This window comes from Furipterus horrens, unplaced genomic scaffold, assembly GCF_987537825.1.
Source record: "Furipterus horrens unplaced genomic scaffold, mFurHor1.1.pri manual_scaffold_5, whole genome shotgun sequence".
Classification (NCBI taxonomy): domain Eukaryota; kingdom Metazoa; phylum Chordata; class Mammalia; order Chiroptera; family Furipteridae; genus Furipterus; species Furipterus horrens.
The window spans coordinates 63,430,625-63,452,039 of NW_028327175.1; the positions used below are offsets into that span (position 1 = coordinate 63,430,625).

Here is a 21,415-nt window from a genome sequence, read left to right on the forward strand (position 1 = left end):
TAACCCTTTCACTCTTTGTGCTTTTTTAAAAAATTACATTTATTGAGGTCACATTTTTCATATGGTCATATAGTTTTCAGGTGTACATTTCTATGACACATGGCCTGTATATTGCAATGTGTGCTCATCACCCAAAGTCAAATACAGTAAAGTTGCAGGATACAAAATCAATGTACAAAAATCTTTGTGCTTTTCTGTGACGTTTTTCTTATCCATGGTGTCTGAGGCATTCTTATAATCTATACTGAAGATAAACTCTGAAAAAGCAATATTTACAGAGTTCTAAAAAGGAGTACAAGTCAAAAGAAGAATCTGCCTTAGACTGGCACAGGGAATAATTCAGGAACAAAATTGCACAACAGGGGTCTTTTAATAATGAATTAATTTAGGCTACATCTTGGGTCTCCCTCCAGATAGTCATCAGCACAATCTGCATAACCAGAACACATAACTTAATGTGTACGCATAGAAAACAATGGTCACATTCCATGACTTGTGCGTAGGAGACGGTGCACTATTTTTGATAAGCAAATGCATGATTCCATGGAAGCCCCAAACATTCATTGTTACAGGTAAAATCACTTGGCGAGCTTCTTCATGCAGTTTCACCCAGGGAGTTTTATGGGCTTTCTCTATTTGCTTCAGCCTTTCACATTTAATTACATTCTCATTACAAAACTATTTAAAAATTAGAAAGTCCAAATAATTGATTTTTTTCTTTGCTTTTGTCAGGGATATCTATTGGGTTTGTTACAGATACTCCATACATTGTGACTAGGAAGAACTGTACTTAAATTTCAGCAATTTTGTCCTCCTAGCCTAGGATGTATTTTTTTATGCTATATTGAATTTATTTTCCATTTTCATAATTTTTTTTATGGTTGTTCAGAGGATCAAAATTTTTTCTTTCTTTTTAAAAATATATATTACTTTATTTTTTTGTTGTTCAATTACAGTTGTCCCAATTTTCCCCCATTGCTCTTCCCTGCCCCTCCCACCCCATCCCCTCTCCCACAGTCAATCCCCACCCTGTGTCCATGTCCATGGGTCCTTTATACCTGTTCCTTGACTAGACCCTTCCCCTTCTTTCCCTGGTTATCTCCCTTCCCCGTCCCTTCTGGTCACTGTAGGTTTGTTCTTTATTTCCATGCCTCTGGTTCAATTTTGCTCCTTTGTTTTGCTCATTAGGTTGCACTTATAGCTGAGATCATATAAAGAACTCATATGACTCAACACCAGGAAGACAAACAATCCAATTAAAAAATGGGCAAAGGACCTGAACAGACAGTTCTCCAAGGAGGACATACAGAGGGCCCATAGGCATATGAAAGGATGCTCAACATCACTAGCCATCAGGGAGATGCAAATTAAAACCACAATGAGATTCCACCTCACACCTGTCAGAATGGCCATCATTAACAAATCAACAAACAACAAGTGCTGTTGAGGATACCCTAGTGCACTGTTGGTGGGAACGCAGTGGTGCAGCCACTATGGAAAATAGTATGGCATTTCCTCAAAAAACTAAAAATGGAACTGCCTTGTGATCCAGTGATCCCACTGCTGGGATTATACTCTAAGAATCCTGAAATCCCAATTCAAAAGAACCTATGCACCCCTATGTTTTTATAGCAGCACTATTTACAATAGCCAAGTGCTGGAAACAGCCTAAGTGCCCATCAGTAAATAAGTGGATCAAAAAACCATGGTGGTATATTTACATGATGGAAAACTATGCAGCAGAAAGCAAAAAGGATATATGTTTATTTTTATATTTCAATTTACTTGTTTTCTTTAAAGTTGTTTCACTATAAATTTATTAAAGCAGTTTCTTCCAAACTAAGGAAAATCTACTTTCCATGAATACTGGAAGCTCTGAAGGTTTATATTAACATTTATTCTTGAGACAGAAAGAGCTTTTAAAAATACTTTCACCTTAATAGTGATTGAGGGCTTGTTATTTTGGGGGGTGGGGTGGGATGGCAGTCTGAGTCACATCCCTAACATCCACATTTTCATTTAGAAATGTGACAGTTGATTTCTATTGTATTCAAGTAAATAATTGCTACCTCAAGAATTTGTGGATATATTTTCCAATGCTAATCTTTTAGTGAAATGAAAGTGCTCTTTAATAATACTGTGTATTGGCTGTCATAGAAATAATTTTTGGAAGTAGGTTTTTTAAAACAGCTTGGCATCTGCTAAAACTGTATGTTAATTTATTTGTTTCTCCACTTTTAGCCTTAGTAAGAACAATTACTTAAGATCTGGTTAAATCCAGTGGTTCTAAGAGTGGTTTTTAAGAGTATTTTCTAGAAGAATTGAAACAGTCTGGGCAACCTAGAAGGAAACACAATGAAACTCCTTTTTGTCTCTCTCCTTAACTTGGACCCTGTATGAGTTTTCTATTAGTGTGACAAATTACCGTAAGTTTTAAGTGCCTTTAAACAACACACATTTATTTTATTTTATTTTATTTGTTTATTTATTTACCCAGTGGTGTGCTTATTGATTTTAGAGAGAAAAGAAGAGAGAGAAAGAGAGAAACATTGATCAGTGGCTCCTATACACTCCCTAACAGGGGATGGGACCCAAAAACTGAGTATGTGCCCTGAAGAAGAATGGAACCACAACCTTTTTGGTGTACGGGATGATGCTCCAACCAAGCCACCTGGGAAGGGCCAACACATATTTCTTATCTCAACGTTTCAGGTTTGGCTTAACTGGGAGCTCTGCTCAGTCTCAAAGGCTGAAATCAAGGTGGCAGCTGGGCTGAGTTCTCATCCGGACCTTGTAATCTTTTCCCAAGCTCATTTGGGTGTTGGCAGAACTCAGATCCTTGCAGCTGTAAGACAGAAGCACTGAGCTCTGTCTCCATTTTCAGTTCACAACATGTTCGTGTGCTTCTTCAAGGCCAACAAGAGAAGGGTCTCTATCTCAAAGAGGGCAACAGTCCTTTTAAAAGACTCATCTGATGATGTCAGGCCCATTAGAGGCATTAACTATATTTGCAAAATTCCTCACACTTTTGTCATATAACATAATATAGCATAATTATAGGAGTTATATCCCATCATATTCACAGGTTCCACCAGTACTAAAAGGGAGCAGACTAATAAATAAGACTGGATCATTAGGGGTCAATTTAGAATTCTTCCTATACCACAGGTCCTAAGTCCAATTTTTTTTAGCCAGGTTTTTGTTACATCCTACTTTATAGACCTCTCCACAAGCTCTTTAGATAGAGGCCCTCCTTGGCATGGCCAGGCTCCCTCCCTAGGGATTTCCCATATTACTTTTCCTATCACTTCTCCTACTGTTATGCTGGACTTCTGAAAATTACGGTGTGCAATACCTTATGTTCACAAGGCTATAAAATTTCAAAACCTGTAAAGTGGTAGTTATGTACCATTAAGCACTGGTAATCTAAAATATTCTTGTCTTTGCTAATGAAATTTTAAAGGAAATTTCTTATTTTCTTGTAAAACGTTAAATTAATCTTGTTCAGTTTTCTCCATTACTGATACTCTACATTAATGTATTTCAAGAACAATAATTATCCATTTAAGATGTTTTGTCCTTCCATTCTATTGATTTTTTTTGTGCATATGCCAGGATAAAAAGAAAAATTTATTGACTTCCTCTATGATAGCAATTATTCGTTACAGTAAAGAATAATTTTGTTTCTCAACATTATTGAATGAGAATACTGGAACTAAAATGAGTAAAAAGTGAACTTCAAATAATTTTAAATACTCTGTGATACTAATTGCTTTGTATAGCTTTATTTTTCCTGCTATCTTGAAAACTGATAATGATCATCTCAGAGTGCAATTCTGAAATAATTAAGGAAACATCAGAATGCTATTTAATGAGAAAATACAAAATGTGGGTAAGGAAAGAAAGTATGAGAAATACCTTTAACATCACAAAAAAAATAGCTTTTTTCAATTCTCCACAAGAATCGTACTTTTATTTCCCTGTGAGGCAAATGGGCTACTGCACTGGACTAAGCAGCGCAAACACAGAAAAAGACTTGACTGTCCGAAACATCAGTTTATCACGGGGGCAAAAACTATGGTGTGTTGCTGTGGCATAAAACCATAGAAACTCTTAAAAGACAAAAACTCCAAAGCTGAATGCCAGAACCCATTAGAATATTTAATACTAATTTAAAAAATTAATAAGAGTCTTTGCAGAAATATTCACTGATTTCATCAACATTTTAGTTAATGTCATGCTGATAATAATACTGTTGGTGATGATGAAACTAGAGGACCAGAGGGCTTACTTTGTGCCCTAAAATGTCATGTATAGAATCTCACTTAATATTTAGAACAAACCTGTGAGGCAGATGTGCTTGTTATTCCCATTTTACAGATGCGGCTCAGGTTAGTTATTCAGTGACTGACTTCTGGTCCCTCTCATGCTCAGCCTATGCTGTAGCAAATGCTGTCGGTGCCTAGCCATATCTTGTCTGCACTCTCAGTTTCCATAAACACCAAAGGCTTTCTATCTCCATTCATATCTCAAGCACTCAGGACCTTCTGCAGTCACAGGAGCATGCATAGTTCATGCATGGGCCAGGTCACAGGTACCACACCTTTGGGAGCTGCCCTTAGCAAATGGCAAATGGGAATTGCTATACAAATAACGCATCTTCCTGGTTCCTTATTAAGACTTGCTGGGGGCATTCTACACTATGTCCAAGGAGTTCCAGAAGTAACCTGCTTCTTCACTCACTCTGTAGTGGCCTCCTTTGCTTCCCTGTCTTACCCTCACACTTATTCCTACTTTCTGGAATTATCCCCCAAAGAAATTCCAATTCCTGTCTCAGGCTCTGTTACTGGAGAACCCAACCTAAAAGACATGATCTTATCTTCTGTGACTGACTGCTAATAATGATAGAGGAATTCAAGAGTTAAAGATTTTAGCCTTAGTTGACAGGCTTAAGTAATTAATGCAGGTGGAAAACTGTTACTCCAGGAAGGTCATAAGCAATTCAACCTTGTACCCCTGCAAACAAGATGGTATCTGAGCCACTATGTTCCAGGGAGGGAATATCTCTGAGGCAGATAAGGAATTGTTGATCAACAGATAAAGAAGTACTAGGAAAATTGCCACTCTTATCCATAAACCTTTTTTCCAAAACCCTTACCTACTCTTTCTTCTCCTTATAAAAATGTTGGCTTGAGGTGAGATGTTAAGATGGATTTTGAGGTTATATTACCTGCCATCTTCTCAGATCACCAGCATCTGAATAAAACACCCATAAAGATTTAATCCTTGTCTCTACTTACTGGCTTTAGTAGTGACATCATGAATGCTGACTTTTCTGGTTTCAATATGACATTATTTTTAAAAAACTGACATTTGAGGATTTTTAAACATGAATGCAGTTTTTGGAATAGCAATTTATTGTCATTCTTATAATTTACAGCCACAGATTTTAGTTAATAAAGAAGAACAAAGTCTTGTTCATTCTTTTCAAAATTTAATGAGGAATTATTCTCTTATAACTTGATCCAATAGGTAATACATTCTCAAAAAAAAAGCTTAAATATACATTTTTGGCAGTACATTTTGGTGCAAAACTATAATCCTTTAAAATTCTAAATAATTCAGCAGTCTACATTTTAATAAAGTTTGTGAATGACAAGTAGGTCATTCTTCAACTATAAAGAGAATTTCACTTCAGATCATAATTATAGAGCAGCCACATATATTCACAAGGGACAAAACCATGAAACCATGCTTAACAGAAAGATAGGACAAATCTCTGGGTATAATAAATGACATTAGAATGATAGAGAATGTCTTATTTTTCCTAGAACCATTTTCTTTTCTTTTTTTTTTTTTACTTAAAATTTTTTTTTATTGTTGTTCTATTACAGTTGTCCCATTTTCCCTCATTGCTCTCCCCTGCCCTGCCCCTCCCCCCCATACCTTCTCCTAAAGTCAATCTCCAACTTGTTGTCCATGTCCATGGGTCATTTATACTAGTTCCTTGACTAAATCCTTCTCCTTCTTTCCCCCCTTCTCCCTCTCCCCCTTCCCTTCTGGTCACTGTCAGTCTGCTCTTTGTTTCTATGCCTCTGGTTCTATTTGCTCATTTGTTTGTGTTGTTCATTAGTTTCCTGTATTAGGTGAGATCACATGGTATCTGTCTTTCTCTGCCTGGCTTATTTCACTTAGCACAATACTCTCCAGTTTTATCCATGTTATCGCAAAATATTTTCTTTTCATATTCTAAGGTTGACAGGCTCAGACACATGAGTTAACATATCAAATAATTGTAAAGATCTAAGAACCTTCTCTTTTCTCAAGAGAGGATCTGTTATCCTTAGAAAGATAAGCTCTTTTTCTTTCTCAAGAGTGGAGGAAGGGCTGCTATGCAGCAGTTCCTATAGAAAGTTCAAGTTGCATCATGTTGGGGTTCCTCTCCTGGACTCCAGACCCCTGTAGGTACAGCTGACATTTTCTCTTGCTGAATCTTCCTGAAGGGGGAGGGTGGGGGATGGGGAACCAATACTATAAATAATAATGTCTGATCTTTGATCTGGAAATACCATATTTACTGTTAGGATAAAATAAATAATACGGATATTAAAAACTTATCAATAAAATGTTCATAGGAGTTAACCTTTCAATTGGCAGACCAGGGACCTTTTCATATGCAAAAAGATTGCAGTAAATTTATGATGTGTGCTCATAAAAGTGATTAACATGTTTTTTTTCTACAATTATTGGCAGACCACAGCAGGCTGCTTCACAATATTAAAAAACAGTATAAATGGAGCCACTTCAAAACAGTAAGAGCTGCCATACAAAGGAACTATCTTTCACTTACTCTTCAAACCTTTAGAAAGTTAAAACTGGGCCAAGTCATCTTTGGACTGAGCCTAAAGTAACACTGTATTCCAAAAAACTATCTGCAAAGCTAACAGGAAAACAGAAGTTATGACTACAAGCGGACTAAAATTTAAAGACATTCTGTCCAATTAGCATCACTATGTTAGTTTATCTGCTCATCTACAGAAATCACTTCCTTCTCTCCATGGAATCAGTCCCCTTTCTTTCTTATGAAATCCCCTTACTTTCACCTTCTAATTCAACCACCATTTGGGATTCTGCCTGAATCAGTGCTTCCAGAATAGCTATCCTTTTGGATCTCAAATAAATGCTTGCTGCTTACTTTAGCCTTTTATTTTTAGGTTAACAATAGGAACATCAAAATCAAGCAGATGTCAGCCTCTTATCAAGGAACAACACAAGAACAAACACTCAATATTCTTTGTGTTTTCATGATCTTCCTCTTAAATAGCAACTACAACCAACAAAATACTAGATTTTTCAAAGACACAGCAATTTGAGCTCACATTTATAGCTCTCTTATGTCAAAGTCTAATGGCCATTTTGAAAGGACTATTGTTTTATGGCATCTTACTGTCTGACCTTAGGCCTGGGAGAAGTGAAATGGGCCTGAAGTCCTGAGTGAGACTGGAATGAAAGTTTGGTATCTGGGAGACATCAGAGGTGCTAGGAAGGGGAACCCAGATGGCTTCACAGGATCCTAGAGAATATTTTAGATCTGAGGATTTCTGTGGTCTCTGTTTTGTATTCAAGGAGTTCCATGTGTAAGGGACAAAGAAGCTAGTGACTCTCAAACCAGTAGGAAATAATTAACAGATAAGGCCAACTGTATTTGAATCGTGAATCAGGGGGTTGAGGTCTCCAAGTCAACAATAAAACAAAGGGAGAAGATAATTATACAAATCAGGAAAGAACATTCCACAGCTCATCACAAATGTCTGTAAGATCAAAGGGGAAGATATTCATCACTAAACACAGGGAAATAGGAAATGTAGCTAGACAACTCAGCAAACAAGTTAGGGAAACTTCAAGGGAGAGCTGGAGACAGACCTATAACCAGATTAACCTTAATTAAGCCCATTAGATTGTAACTCCAGATTATCCAGCAAAATGGAGAAAAAGGGGAGAAGGAAAGAGGGGGTGGAGGTAGGCCTACTGGCGTTAGTATAAAACTAATTTGCTTTGTCTGCTTCAGCATTGTATGCCCCTGGCTGTGTCCCCAGCTCTGCAGGTCCATAAATAAATGAAACACCTCATTTACTACTGAATTCCTGAGTCCCGATGTTTTACTGTGAGCGTTTATCACACATATGCCTGTCTGTTCTGTCAAAAAGAGTGATCAAAACGCCTAGAAATAAAGCATAGGGGAGCATATATTCATCATTGAAGTCTTGTGGTTTGCCTAAGAGGTGTTTATTTATTTTATTTATTTATTTTTTAATACAGTTTGTGACCATAGTTTCCTATTTGTAAAATTATATATAGTAATTGATGGGGTGATTTCTTGATTGTCTATTTGTGTATGTGTGTGAATGTGGCCAGTGAGACTCTTTAGATTTTTATATTTGTGGTTCTCAACTTTAGCACACATCAGAATCACCTAGAAGCTTTTTTGAAACACAGACTGATGGACCTGCACCCAGAGCTTATGACTCAGTAGGTCTGGGGTGGAGCCCAAGAAGGTGCAAGTCCAAGTGATTCTGATGCCACTGGTCTGGGGACCAAACTTTAAAATCATGGCTACACCTGCCTATATTTTAAGAACATCTTTAAAAATTGAGTGACTGCATGTTATAAGAACATCTAGTTAAATGAGTAAATATACATTAAAAATAAAAGGAGAAGAAAGAATCTAATTGCTAATTTCATAAGAACTTGAAAAAGATTCTTTCCTGCAGAGAGTGAACTGAAGATATAGCTCTGCTCTTAAAAGAAGAAACAATTGAACGAGATAACTTTCTATCCTTAAAACATATTTAGACATATTTAGAATTTTTCTTTCCTGCCTCCAGAGGGAAATCAACAAGATTGTATAGTCTCTCAAATTTTATGGAGCTCATATTCTCATTGGTCTTGAGTTTAATAGGTGCATATAAATCTAGAATAAGGAGTCTCAAACCTCTCCTTCCTACATAAATAGAAAAAAAAAAAGTGCTCAAAAGGAATCGTAGTTTTAGTTAATATAGGTGTCTTGGTTATTAAAATAAAGTGAAGAACAAGAGGTGTGCTAATAGCCCACCTGTAAGGCATCTTTGTGTCTTAAGGCTTTAAACCATGAGTTAATGATTGTTAGTATTACTTGGTAAATAAATGTTAAATAATTGTTAAAAGTTATTTGAATTGACAGTTAAATACTCCTAGTATTCCTGAACACAGAAAATACTTAAACAATGTAAATTGTTTTGTTAAGTTGGGCTTAAAAAACAGCTCAATTGTATTCCCTTTACCTGCCTAGAGTGAGATATAATGCAAAAGTAACAATTAGTGCATCCAAAGCAGTTTTATTTTATGATAGGAGCCCTAATTAACTGCTAATTTGTAACCTTGTTTTACAGAACAGGTAGAGGATCTAATTACACTAAAAATTGGACTAAAAATTTAATACTGTATGGATATAAATGTGTGCAGCTAAACTGGATTAGAATAAGAGTATCTTTATTTACAAAAATACATAGTTGTTTTAAATTTCAGACAATGACACATGCTATTTCATTTGGATTCCTTGAGTAAAAGTTTTAATATCAACTACTGTATTATTTTGTATACTTAAATTTGGAGACAGGGTAAAGGTACTTGACCACAGAGTAGTGTTTTGTTTTTTAAATAAACTTGATTTTTAGAGCAGTGTTAGGTTCATAGCAAAACTGAGTGGAAAGTACAGAGATTTCCATATACGCCCCCGCCCCCACACCTCCCCCTCTATCAATATTCCCCACCAGAGCGCACACTTGTACCAATGAACCTACACTGACATGTTATCGTCATTCGAAGTCCATAGTTTATATTAGGGGTCACTGAGTAGTTCTTATTTATGTATTTTGTCAATGTGTAAATGTATTTACAATGTAAACAGCATTCATGTTACAAGGAAAAATCATGGCAATAAAACAATATCTTATGCTTTACAAAATTAACTATATTCAATTTCTAAAGTTTATCATCTATCTTTTCATACCTATGTTTGTATATTTAAAAACATACATATTGGGGCAATTTAAAATTATTTTTTACAAATATCAGATCAGTTGTTGCTGGGAGCTATGAATTATGTAGAGAGAATTAATCACAAAGGATCATGACGAAATTTTTGAGGGTATATGTCCGTCAAATTCATCAAACTGGAAGTTTTACTGTATGTAAATTATACCTCAATAAGTTTAAGTTGAAAAAACATTTGAATTAAATTATTTTAAAAGAAGCATATGTATGTAGAGGACTGGTAGTTCAGAAAGAAAAATGGTCATTGGATTTGGAATCTGTTCTCAACATAAGGTAGTAAAACTTTCATTTGCTTCTGTCTAGACGGAAGAAAGGCTTGCCTCACCTAAGCTGACTGTACAACCTCTTAAATACTCTGCTTTTATTCTGGCTTTGAGTATTTACAACTATGGTGAGTTATTTTTTAAAAATAAGCAAACAAGTGTAAAGATGCCTAGTTATATTTAAACAAATCTAAAGTCGTGAAAGTATTTGCTGTTTTACTTTTGTTATGGTTACTATAAAGTGTTGTTACTTTGGTTAATAACACATGCAAAACTGTAGTTACTTTTTGTCCTTGAACCCTTGTGTACCTGTCTGGAAATTTTTGGTTTTGCTGTTCTCCAAGACCGGGCCCTAAATGGACTAATAAAACTGACAGGATGTTTTTATATCCACATCAACTTAGATACTTTCTCCACAGGACCAAAGGCTTGCTCCTCACCTTGAAAGCCTTCTTGTGGCACTCCAGAGCAACCTGATACAATCAGGCACAATTGGAATACCCCATTTTTCTTAATTTTCTTAACACTTATCTGAGTGGAGAAACCTGTTCCCCCTTCTTCATGAGAATATGACCTCTGGTTAACTCTCGATTTCCCAGTAATCTGATTCAATAATATGCCAACTATATTACTAAATGACATATAATAAAAATGACCCGGGTTGGTAAATTTCATCTGGACTGGGAGAAGTAGAATCACCTGCTAGGAACCACATCTTAGGACTTCCCTGAGTGTAATGATTCTCATAACGGGGCATGTCCCTGGAAACTATGTCTATGGAATAGTTATAAGGGATACTGGCTCCTGTGAGAATGAGGCCTTTATACCCAAGTGGCTTCCACACCTTCTCAATATGGATCTTGTCTTTCACCATCTGCACTGTGTTACCTGGAGAACCAAGGAAGATAACTCCCAGATGGCTGTGGGGCTGCTGCCTAGACTGCAGGAAGGGATAGCTGATGTTGCAATGGATACCTGATACTGTCCTGCAGTTGAGCTGTGTTTCCTGCCCTATATCCTCCTGAAGAGGAATCAGTGTGGCCTTGGATAGTCTTGTGAGTTTGATGTTTAGTTAAACTTAACAGTCATAATTGCATGGAATATTGTTTTATGGGATAAGAAAAAGTTTTCAAAATAAAAGACAAGCTCAACTTACCTTAACAACTGACCTTAACAAGGTAAATTTTGTATAGGGAAAATATCATTCTTTGATATACTATTATATGCCCTATACAGACAAAAGGGGTTACACAATGGCTGTCTACAAATTTACTTCTAGGAAGATTTTATTTGTAGTTTTAAATTCTTTTATCGATTGTAAGTGATTGTAAGTCTTTGGAGATTTGCAAACATCTTCACTATGTATAATAGATTGTTCCCTTCAGGGTAATCATCACCTATTAGCATTATGCCCAATTGCTTATGTACTCACTTCCAGCAGGAGATTCTACTCTCTTCCATTCTGATATTGGTTTCTGAAATAAATTAACCAGAAGCATTCAGACTATCATCAACTGGCAGTCTGTGTTCCCCCCTCATGCTTGCCTAAAGGTTCCCACTATTAGCTACAGATCAGTGTGTCTTCTGATAAAATTATGAAGAAAAGTCAGTCTCAGACCTTGGTGCAAAAGGCTATTGAGGCTACTAAGAATAAATTTATGGGTGCTCTTTCCAAATGTAAATTGACATTATCACCTTGTGTAAATACCTGATCAACTGTACCAAGAGACTTAAAAATTGGAATTTCTAGAATTATTTTGGTCCAAAGACAGATAATTTTGTGAAAGCAGACTGTTAACCCCATATCAGCATGAGAAGAAATGGGACGGACCTTGCAAAAACTAACACATCCACATCTAATTGTAATTATTTGTTTTATAACATTGTTGATATTATTGTTAATCATTTATTGTATGATAAGTCATGATAAACCCCTTTAGTCCCCTTTCCTCTCTCTCATCTCAGACTTAGAAGATCAAATCAGTGCTCATAAAAATGAATGCCTTATCTTAAAATCATCTTAATCAATGGGTCTATATCTTCATGTAAGTTTTGTTGTATCAAAGAATTGTACCAAATATATGAACCTATTCTTAACTAGTAATGGTGCCAACTGACCTTTCAAAATGTATGAAAGGGTAATTTTGTATATTTCACATGATCTAATTACAGGAGACATGAAACTAAATTTCTGAGGATATTTCTTCCTATGGGCACAATACATCCAAAACCAGGAAACTTCCTTCATGCTTATACCAATAAGAAACATATCATTTAAGAAGTCTAAATATGGAAAACCATGAATACAAGCTAATTAATCTCAAGTGAATTTAAGGACAACGCCTAATAAACAAAACTAAGAGATCAACTTTTAAAACAAGTTAAGCTTAAAACCATCCTTTGGGACAGGGACATGCAAAAAAATGAAACTAGACCACCAACTTACATCACACACAAGAATAAACTCAAGATGGATCAAAGACTTAAATGTAAGCCATGACACCATAAAAGTCCTAGAGGAAAACATAGGCAGGAAAATTTCAGATATCCCGCGTAACAATATTTTCACAGATACATCTCCTAAGGCAAGAGAAATAAAGGAAAAAATAAACAAATGGGACTACATCAAACTAAAGAGTTTCTGCTCAGCAAAAGAAAACATCAGCAAGATGAAAAGGGATCCAACCATATGGGAAAACATATCTGCCAGTGATATCTCAGACAGGAGACTGATCACCAAAATATATGTGACTCAACATCAAGAAAACAAACAACCCAATTAAAAAATGGGCAAAGGATCTGAATAAACACTTCTCCGAAGAGGACATACAGAAGGTCCATAGACACATGAAAAAATGCTCAATATCATTAGCCATCAGGGAGATGCAAATAAAAACCACAATGAGATACCACCTTACGCCTGTCAGAATGACCATCATCAACAAATCAATAAACAACAAGTGCTGGCGAGGATGTGAAGAAATGGGAACCCTACTGCACTGTTGGTGGGAATGCAGACTAGTGCAGTCACTATGGAAAACAGTATGGAATTACCTCAAAAAACTAAAAATGAAACTGCCTTTTGAACCAGCAATTCCACTCCTAGGATTATACCCCAAAAAATCCTAAAACCCTAATTCAAGAGAACTTATGCACCCCTATGTTCATAGCAGCACTGTTTACAATAGTTACATGCTGGAAACAGCCTAAATGCCCATCTGTAGATGACTGGATCAAAAAACTGTGGTACATTTACACAATGGAATACTATGTAGCTGAAAGAAAGAAGGAACTCCTGCCATTTGCGACAACATGGATGGAACTAGAGAGAGTTATGCTTAGTGAAATAAGCCAGGCAAAGAAAGAAAAATACCATATGATATCACCTAATACAGGAAACTAAAGAACAACACAAACGAACTAAATAGGACAAAGAGCAGAACAGCAGTCAATAGAGGGGAAGGGGGAAGCAGAGAAGGGGGGTAAGTAAGGGAAGGGTTTAGTCAAGGAACGTGTATAAATGACTCATGGACATGGACAACGGGGAGGGATATGATTGTGGGAGAAGGGGTGGGCTGGGTGGGGGAGAGCAATGGGGGAAAAATGGGACAACTGTAATTGAAAAACCAAAAAATAACAAATAAATTAAAAAAAGAAATCCATAAAAAAATAAATAAATACAACCATCCTTTGTTAACAGAGATGCTGAATTAAATTATACTTATTCTAAATCAAGTTAATCTATAATCAAATCAGACTTAAAAAAGAACACTATTGGCAAAGTCTATGAAGCTTATTAAGGAAATATGATGCATGCTGATTGGCCTTATGTATAAACTGCTAAACACAATGTCAGATATCATACATACATAGTGCCTTTTCTGGGTCCATTTACTTTTCATGGCAATGTAGCTATTTGCAAAGGTTCAATAAAAATTGGTCCTTCCTCCTATCTAAATATAATTAAGCAAAGCAAATATGTCACCATAAGAATATAAGAAATAGCACACAGAAGTAAATATTATTTAATTAGGTGTGATATGACAGCATTCCATATGTGGAGACATCATCTTCAGAGTCTCTTCAGGTTGAAGAAGTTCCAGATTCATATTTGGTAAAGAATGGCACCTCTGAGCCAACCCTGATAATTTTGAAGATAGGAATTGCTTCGTGAATATTATGCTAAGTGAAGTAAGCCAGGCAGTGAAAGACAAATACCATATGATCTCACCTATAACAGGAACCTAATGAACAAAACAAACAAATGAGAAAAATAGAACTAGTGGCATGGAAACAAGGAATAGACTGACAGAGACCAGAGGGGAGGGGAGAAGGGGAAAACAGGGGAAAGGCGAAGGGTCAAGTCAAGGAAGAAGTATAAAGGATCCATGGACATGGACAACAGGGTGGGGACTGGCTGTGGGAGCAGGGGTCGGGGGTGGGGGGTCGGGAGATGGGGCACTGGAGAGCAACGGGGGAAAAATTGGGACAACTGTAACAGAACAAAAATCAAAAAAATTTTAAAGGACTACCTCCACATTTGCAGTGCTGCAGACAGCCTGGAGAAGAGCCACTGCACCCTCTGCTTCTGGATCAGAATAAATCAAGTGTAAAGAGCAGTATAAAAAGCTTTCTAGAAAAATAGTGCAGTCTTGGGGCCTTTTACACAATCTCAAGGTAGGAGGTCATTCTCAGGTTTTAGAAATTGTATGGCTCTACTTGAAGTGCAACAAGGGAATCTTTGTGTGTCAATGAGTGATGTTTTTTGCATCTATGAAAATAACACAAGAAAAACAAAACAGAATATTTGTATTCTGCAGAAGCTTATATATATCAGTTCATAGACCACAGGAAACGACTATCATTAAAACTGAGTCACTATGATTTAAAAAAAAAAAATTTTCTTCCCAATGGTAGGAAACTGTTGAAAGGAATCACATTAACATATATGTAAGATATTGTGTCTTTATGGGGTAAAACAAGTCTATACTTGATTCTACCATCTGTAAGAAATGCAAAAAACGATTGACCAGCAATATCTTCAATTCATGACCTTAACGCAAAAAATGCAACAGAAAGTGGCTGTCAAGAAAAGTCTCTCAAACCTGCTCAGAAACAAACCTTTCTCTGATGATGCAAGCTGCATTCTCCTTCTGAGAAAAAAGAAAAAAAAAGGAACATTCATAATATTTAATTTTCTGATCAACTTGAATGGAATTAAAGGGTTTCTTTTCCCCTAGTAAGCATCAGTATATATTATACTATGTCCCTGAATTGGGACCCTTGTGACAGTGAAATGGGTCACTAGTAAAAATTATGCCAATCAACAGGAAAAAAAAAAAGAACAGACCTGTCCTCAGGCAAACCAAGATATATGGCCATCCTACCAGAAAGGAAATTCTCAAGGGTCAAAACCAAAGGGACCTTGCACACCAAACAGTGAGTGAATGTGTCAGGGTGGCAGCTGCCCTTAGGGCCAATCCTGTTCAGATGAGAGGAAAGATATGTAAACACCAAATAGCATGCCTGACGCATAATATGAACTGGAAATATTTCTAGGTCTTACCCACTCAGAGAAGAACTCGCTAAGAGCTTTCCTAAATTACATTCTAATGACAAAATTGCTGGCAGGACCTCCAACTTGAAAACGGCTTTGTTTACACTTAGAATACTGAATATGTTCCACTTTTATCAAGTTGAATTTATTTTTTGAAAAAATGTTTTCTTTCCAATTCTTATTCTCATATCTGGCTATATTGTAATTGGTATAATTTCCCAATTTGTGAAGTTTCACTAAATCATGAGAAAAGGCCCTAGATTTCTATAATTCTTAACCAACTTGGTAAAAACATTGTTCTCAGAACACTTGAAAACTTTCTTTTAGCATTTGACACACCAGACTCACAGAGTGAACATTAGGAGTTTCAGAGTAGATTGACTGAGAGTCTCTAATTCTACTCAACGCAGGGGTTTCTAACATTGTTATTAACAGAATCATAGTTAATGAGTTCATGTAGATCACTTTTTTGACGACTTAAATTTGTTTTATGTGAAGAGAAGCAGCTGACCCTGCAGTAGGTTGACATGGGTTATCCCAAAGATATGTTCAAGTTCTAAACCCCAGTACCTGAACAAGACCTATTTGTAAATAGGATTTTTGTAGATGTAATTAAGTTAAGAGTCTTGAGATGAGATTGTCCTGGATTTCACATGGGCCTAAATCCAATGACTGATGTCCTTCTGAGAGAAAGCAGAGAAAGACTGGAGACACAGAGACACAGAGGGGAGTGCTGTGTGAAGATAGAAGCAGAGATTGATGGGAATGATGCTGCCACAGCCAAGGAATGCCTGGGGCCACCACAAGCCAAAGAGGCAAGGGGGTGGGGGGAGGATTCTTCTACCACTCCTTAATTTTTTTGATTCCTGCACTCCAGAACCATGAAAGAATAAATTTCTGTTGTTTTAAACCACCAAGTTTATAGTTATTCGTTAAGGCAGCCCTAGGAAATTAAAACATCCTCCAAGATACAAATTTCAAGAAATCAAATTGTAGGCAATTGCTACCACTAGACATATCTACACAGATTGCTTACATTTTTCTAGCAATACAAAAGTCATGTCAAGACATTACATTAATCATGTAATAGATGATAGTATAGTCCTGAAAGGCCCAACCCAATTAAAATATAAATGGCATTTTTCTGATACTAACAAGACATGACAATTGCCATAGGGCCGCCAGATAAAATAAGAAATACAATTAAAAAGAGAATGTGCTGTTTATCTGAAATTCAAATTCAATTAGGCATTCTGTATTTTTATTTGCTCAATCTGGAACCCTACAATTTCAGCAGAGAAATAGTAGATCTCACAGTCCACAGATAATATAATGTTGAACTTGGCTTTGAAATTATGTGGTTAGACTCCACAAAATCATTTGCTTTCTATTCCTTCAAGCTTCTTAAAGCTGACATAATAAAACTTAGGACAAGGCAGTACCATTTCAAGAAGCCATCTGGTTATTGTTCTGCAAAACAGGTTATAAAAATGGAAGAACGAAGGCCAGTTTTGACTTCAGAGCCCAGCTCAGTGCCCATTACATATGAAGGAAGATTCTGGAGATGCAAAGTTCAAGCAACAGTCTAGCACTGGTAGTGATAGTGGAAATGAGTTTTTCTCTTCCACTATTCTGTACAAGGGTAATATGAGACATAGGGGTCATTGCTTTTGCTGATCAATAGATAAGGGCATCAATGTAATGAATGGTAAAGGAGTATAATTTCTTCCTATTATAACAGTAATACAAAGATTTTTTCTTACATTCATCTTCTTCCAAAATCCACATGGCTTCCAGGTACCATCAGCCTTAAAATCTCAAGAGCTTTTCTTTGAACCATCTCATCCAATAGATCTCAGGTCCTACTGGACATTCTCCTGAACCACCTCTCATAGTTTTCTTTCCTTCTCCATTTTCACATCCATAATTATGGTTCAGACCCTCATTACTATACTCCTACACAACTGCAATACTTCCTGACTGGTTTTATCACTTCAAACTATCCACCTCCATCTAATTATCCTGTATGCATGTAATTACACATATATAAATTCACAAACCTAAAGTGCTCCCATATAAACTATACAATCATATGCTTAGCACATTTGTTATTTCCAGGTGGGTCTAAGATAAATTTTAATCAATCTCAAACTTAACTAAGCCTGTTTCCTCTGTTTAAGTTTCTCTTCTCATATCTACCCAATAAAAACATCATGAATTCCAGGCAAGTAAGTAAAACAGTGAAGCTGGATTGAAGTTTGCATTTTAAACACTTCCACAAAGTAATATTTTCTTAAGAATACAGCCCTCTCATTCTACCTTAACACAATTCCTGTTTTAAGCAGAGACATCTACAGAGAATAACTTGCTCCTTTAAGAAAGACAGGGGTGCATGCGCAATGCCATCCAGACTTAAAATTGGGAAACAAGGTTGTGCGTGCTCTGTCCAAAGGGAAGCTGCTACTCAGTTCCGACAACCGGCATCATATCTTGCCAGAGTTTGTTTGATGTTTTCTCAAGATTACACTGACTGTGCACATTATGGCAAGAATCCCATAGACATGATGTTTCTTCCTCAGTACATCATTATCAGCAGGTCCATGGTGTCTGCCTGCCTCATTACTGCCGAAGTTAACTTTGATCACTTGGTAAAGGTATCTTCCAAGTTTCTCCACTGTGAATTACTATTTTCCTCTTGTAGTTCACATGAATTTTGTGGAGCAATACTTTGAAATAATGAAAATATCCTGTTTTACATCATAATTTTGCACCTACAAATTTAGCATCAACTGATGATTTTTGCCTGCCAACAAGTGTTACTGTGTTATTTGTTAAAAGATAGCTTTCTATTTCTATTTTTCCTTTTCCTTTTATTCATTGGGATTCTTCTAATTATCTTATAATTATTCTTCTAAGGAAAAGCTGTGCCTTCTCTTCTATTTATTTGTTTATTTACTAGTAAGAAGTCATAGATATTTATATCATCCTATGGTTTATAATCTGTTATTGTCGTTATTTATTTTGTTGCTAAACTTGTTCCAGCTGTAGTCATCAGGCAATCCTTTAAGTTGGCTCCTATGCCATTTTGACATTCTGCCATCTGTATGGGGGACATCCTTACTTTCTGGCACTGCAAAATGTTCCAGGCTCATCTTATACTTTCACTGCCCTGGATTTGCAATCAACCATTTCTCCAGGAGCCCTGCTTACTTTTATTGGGGAAACTGTATTTAGAAACCAAGATCTGGGCCCAAGTTTTGTTGATTACTACTTTGTCATTATACCTTTTGAGATTGCTTCTAGGGCCTCTCAGAAGACAGATCTAGGACACCCCCCCCCCAACACACATGTACACACCACTATCCATTTTAATTATTACATATCAATCTAGTAACTCATACTGATACCTCTTAAACATAACAAATTTCATCCCAGCTTTCCCTTATTGTGTATTGTAACTTCTTTCTCCAACAGTAAGAAACCTGGCACTTATCTACAATATATTTACTTCTTTGCTTATTCTTAGTATACACACTAAGTAGCTTCAGAATTGACACTCATACTCTAAAGTAAATTATTTATGTATAATCATCTTGTTTTGAGCTTTATAGTATATAATCCAAAAACTGTTTTATATAATCACTTAGATTAGTTATTTTATTCCTCATCCTCCTGAGGTGTGGTTATAGTTATATTCCATTTTGGGTTGCTCCCATTCTAGTTGATTTCATTCACTCATTTATTCATTCACCCATTCATTCATTCATTGCTGAAATATTGGCATGGTTAAAGAGTTAGAACTATACAAGAAGATTTACTCAGGGAAATGTCACTTCCTGCGTTTACCTCATTCCCATTCCCTATTCTTGACACCTGTTCTTGCCTATATTATGTTACAAATCACATTAGTTTCTAGAATTTACTTCTGATATATATATATTTGAACAAATGATCAGATAATTCATAATTTCTTATACTCCCTTCTTTCTTACATGAAACATTCCATATCATCAATACTCCTTTGCACTTTACCTTGTCACTTAATTATATATCTTGTAACTCTTTCCGTATCAATTCCTAGAGATTTTCCTTATTCTTTGTTTTACAGCTGCATAGTATTTCATCATGTGGCTGCACCATGGTTTATTTAGTCACATTTCCTATTTAAAAACAATGCTATAATAAATAATTGTGTGCATATGCATTTCCTATTGTTGGGAGGGCACATCTAGGATGAAAAGTTTGATCTCTTGATGTCTAGTTCAATTCTGTTTTAGATGAAATGATGTTATGTAATGAATTAAGAGTACTCTAAAATCTATAAAAGAAAGTTATATAAATATAGCAAAATAAAACTATGTCACTAGCATTATTTTCTTTTTCTGATCTAACTGTAACTTCATCTGAGACCATTGGTTCAATTCAATAAATATTTGTCCTCAGTTAATAAATCAGATGGTTAATTTTCAAAATTTCTCCCATATGTTTAAATTCTAACCTTTCTAATCACACCTTCATTCATGAAAAATATTCTGATATTTACTGGTTTTTACTTAAAAACTAAGTCCATTTTTTATGTAGTTACTAGTCTAAAAACACTACTATATTATTTTCTCTATTTTGTTTTTATAGAGAGAGGAGATAAAAATTCCAAACTATAGTCCTAATGTGGTTCCTTCCACTCCCTCAGTATGGATGTCATAGGGTTGGAGGAGATAAACAAGATTATATAATGCCAGGAAGACTCTCCAGGTTCTCTGGCAGTGAGTTAGAGGGTTAGGGATTTTCCCCCTTTCTTGTTGGAGAAGTCACACCCAATTAAGCTTCCTTTCAGAATGTGGGTCCTTGGGGCCCTTAGTTCTACACATCCTGAATAGCCCATATTTCAAAATGTGCAAATGATTCTACACAGTCTGTTTAGGGTCTCTCTCTTGTCCTGGGTTCAAAAAATTCTCAAAGTAGCCCAGACTAGTTCATCAGGAAATTTTCTTGGAATTTGGAATCTAGGAACTAAGGAGTATTTGCTTTGTCTTTCCCTTCATTATGGGCTACAAAGACCTGTTTAATCCACCATGCGACTACTGTCAGGTCCAATAAAACTTCAGAAAACCACTTGCTGGGAATCTCCAAAGTTCTGCTTTCTGCAATTTTAGCCAATTTAACTGAGCAAATCAATTCAGAAAAGAAAAATGTCAGGTCTTCCCAAAGGTGACTTCTGATATGGCTTCAAATATTCTAATGTGTATCACCTAATTAACCGGTTGTGTCACTAATTATATATAATGAACAGTCTAAATTGTCAGCAGTTTTGTAGGGACCTTGCTGGCTGGGTTGGAACCAGTTCAAAGTTTTCAAACTTGCATCACAACCTCTTCCTCCACGGTCACAGGAGTCAGATAACATTTCAAACCATATCACTGAATGTAACCTTCTAAAAATTATAATATTATAGTTAATTTTTTAAACTTAAGCAACCATCAAAAAAAAAAAAAAGTTTTGTCAT

At 36.0% G+C, this 21,415-nt stretch overlaps 1 protein-coding gene across 3 annotated transcripts in view; it reads right to left on the reverse strand.

Annotated features, from left to right (window-relative positions):
- The window catches only part of MCTP1 (multiple C2 and transmembrane domain containing 1), a 473,957-nt gene that overhangs the window by 256,664 nt on the left and 195,878 nt on the right, over nt 1-21,415 (reverse strand). The window lies entirely within an intron of this gene.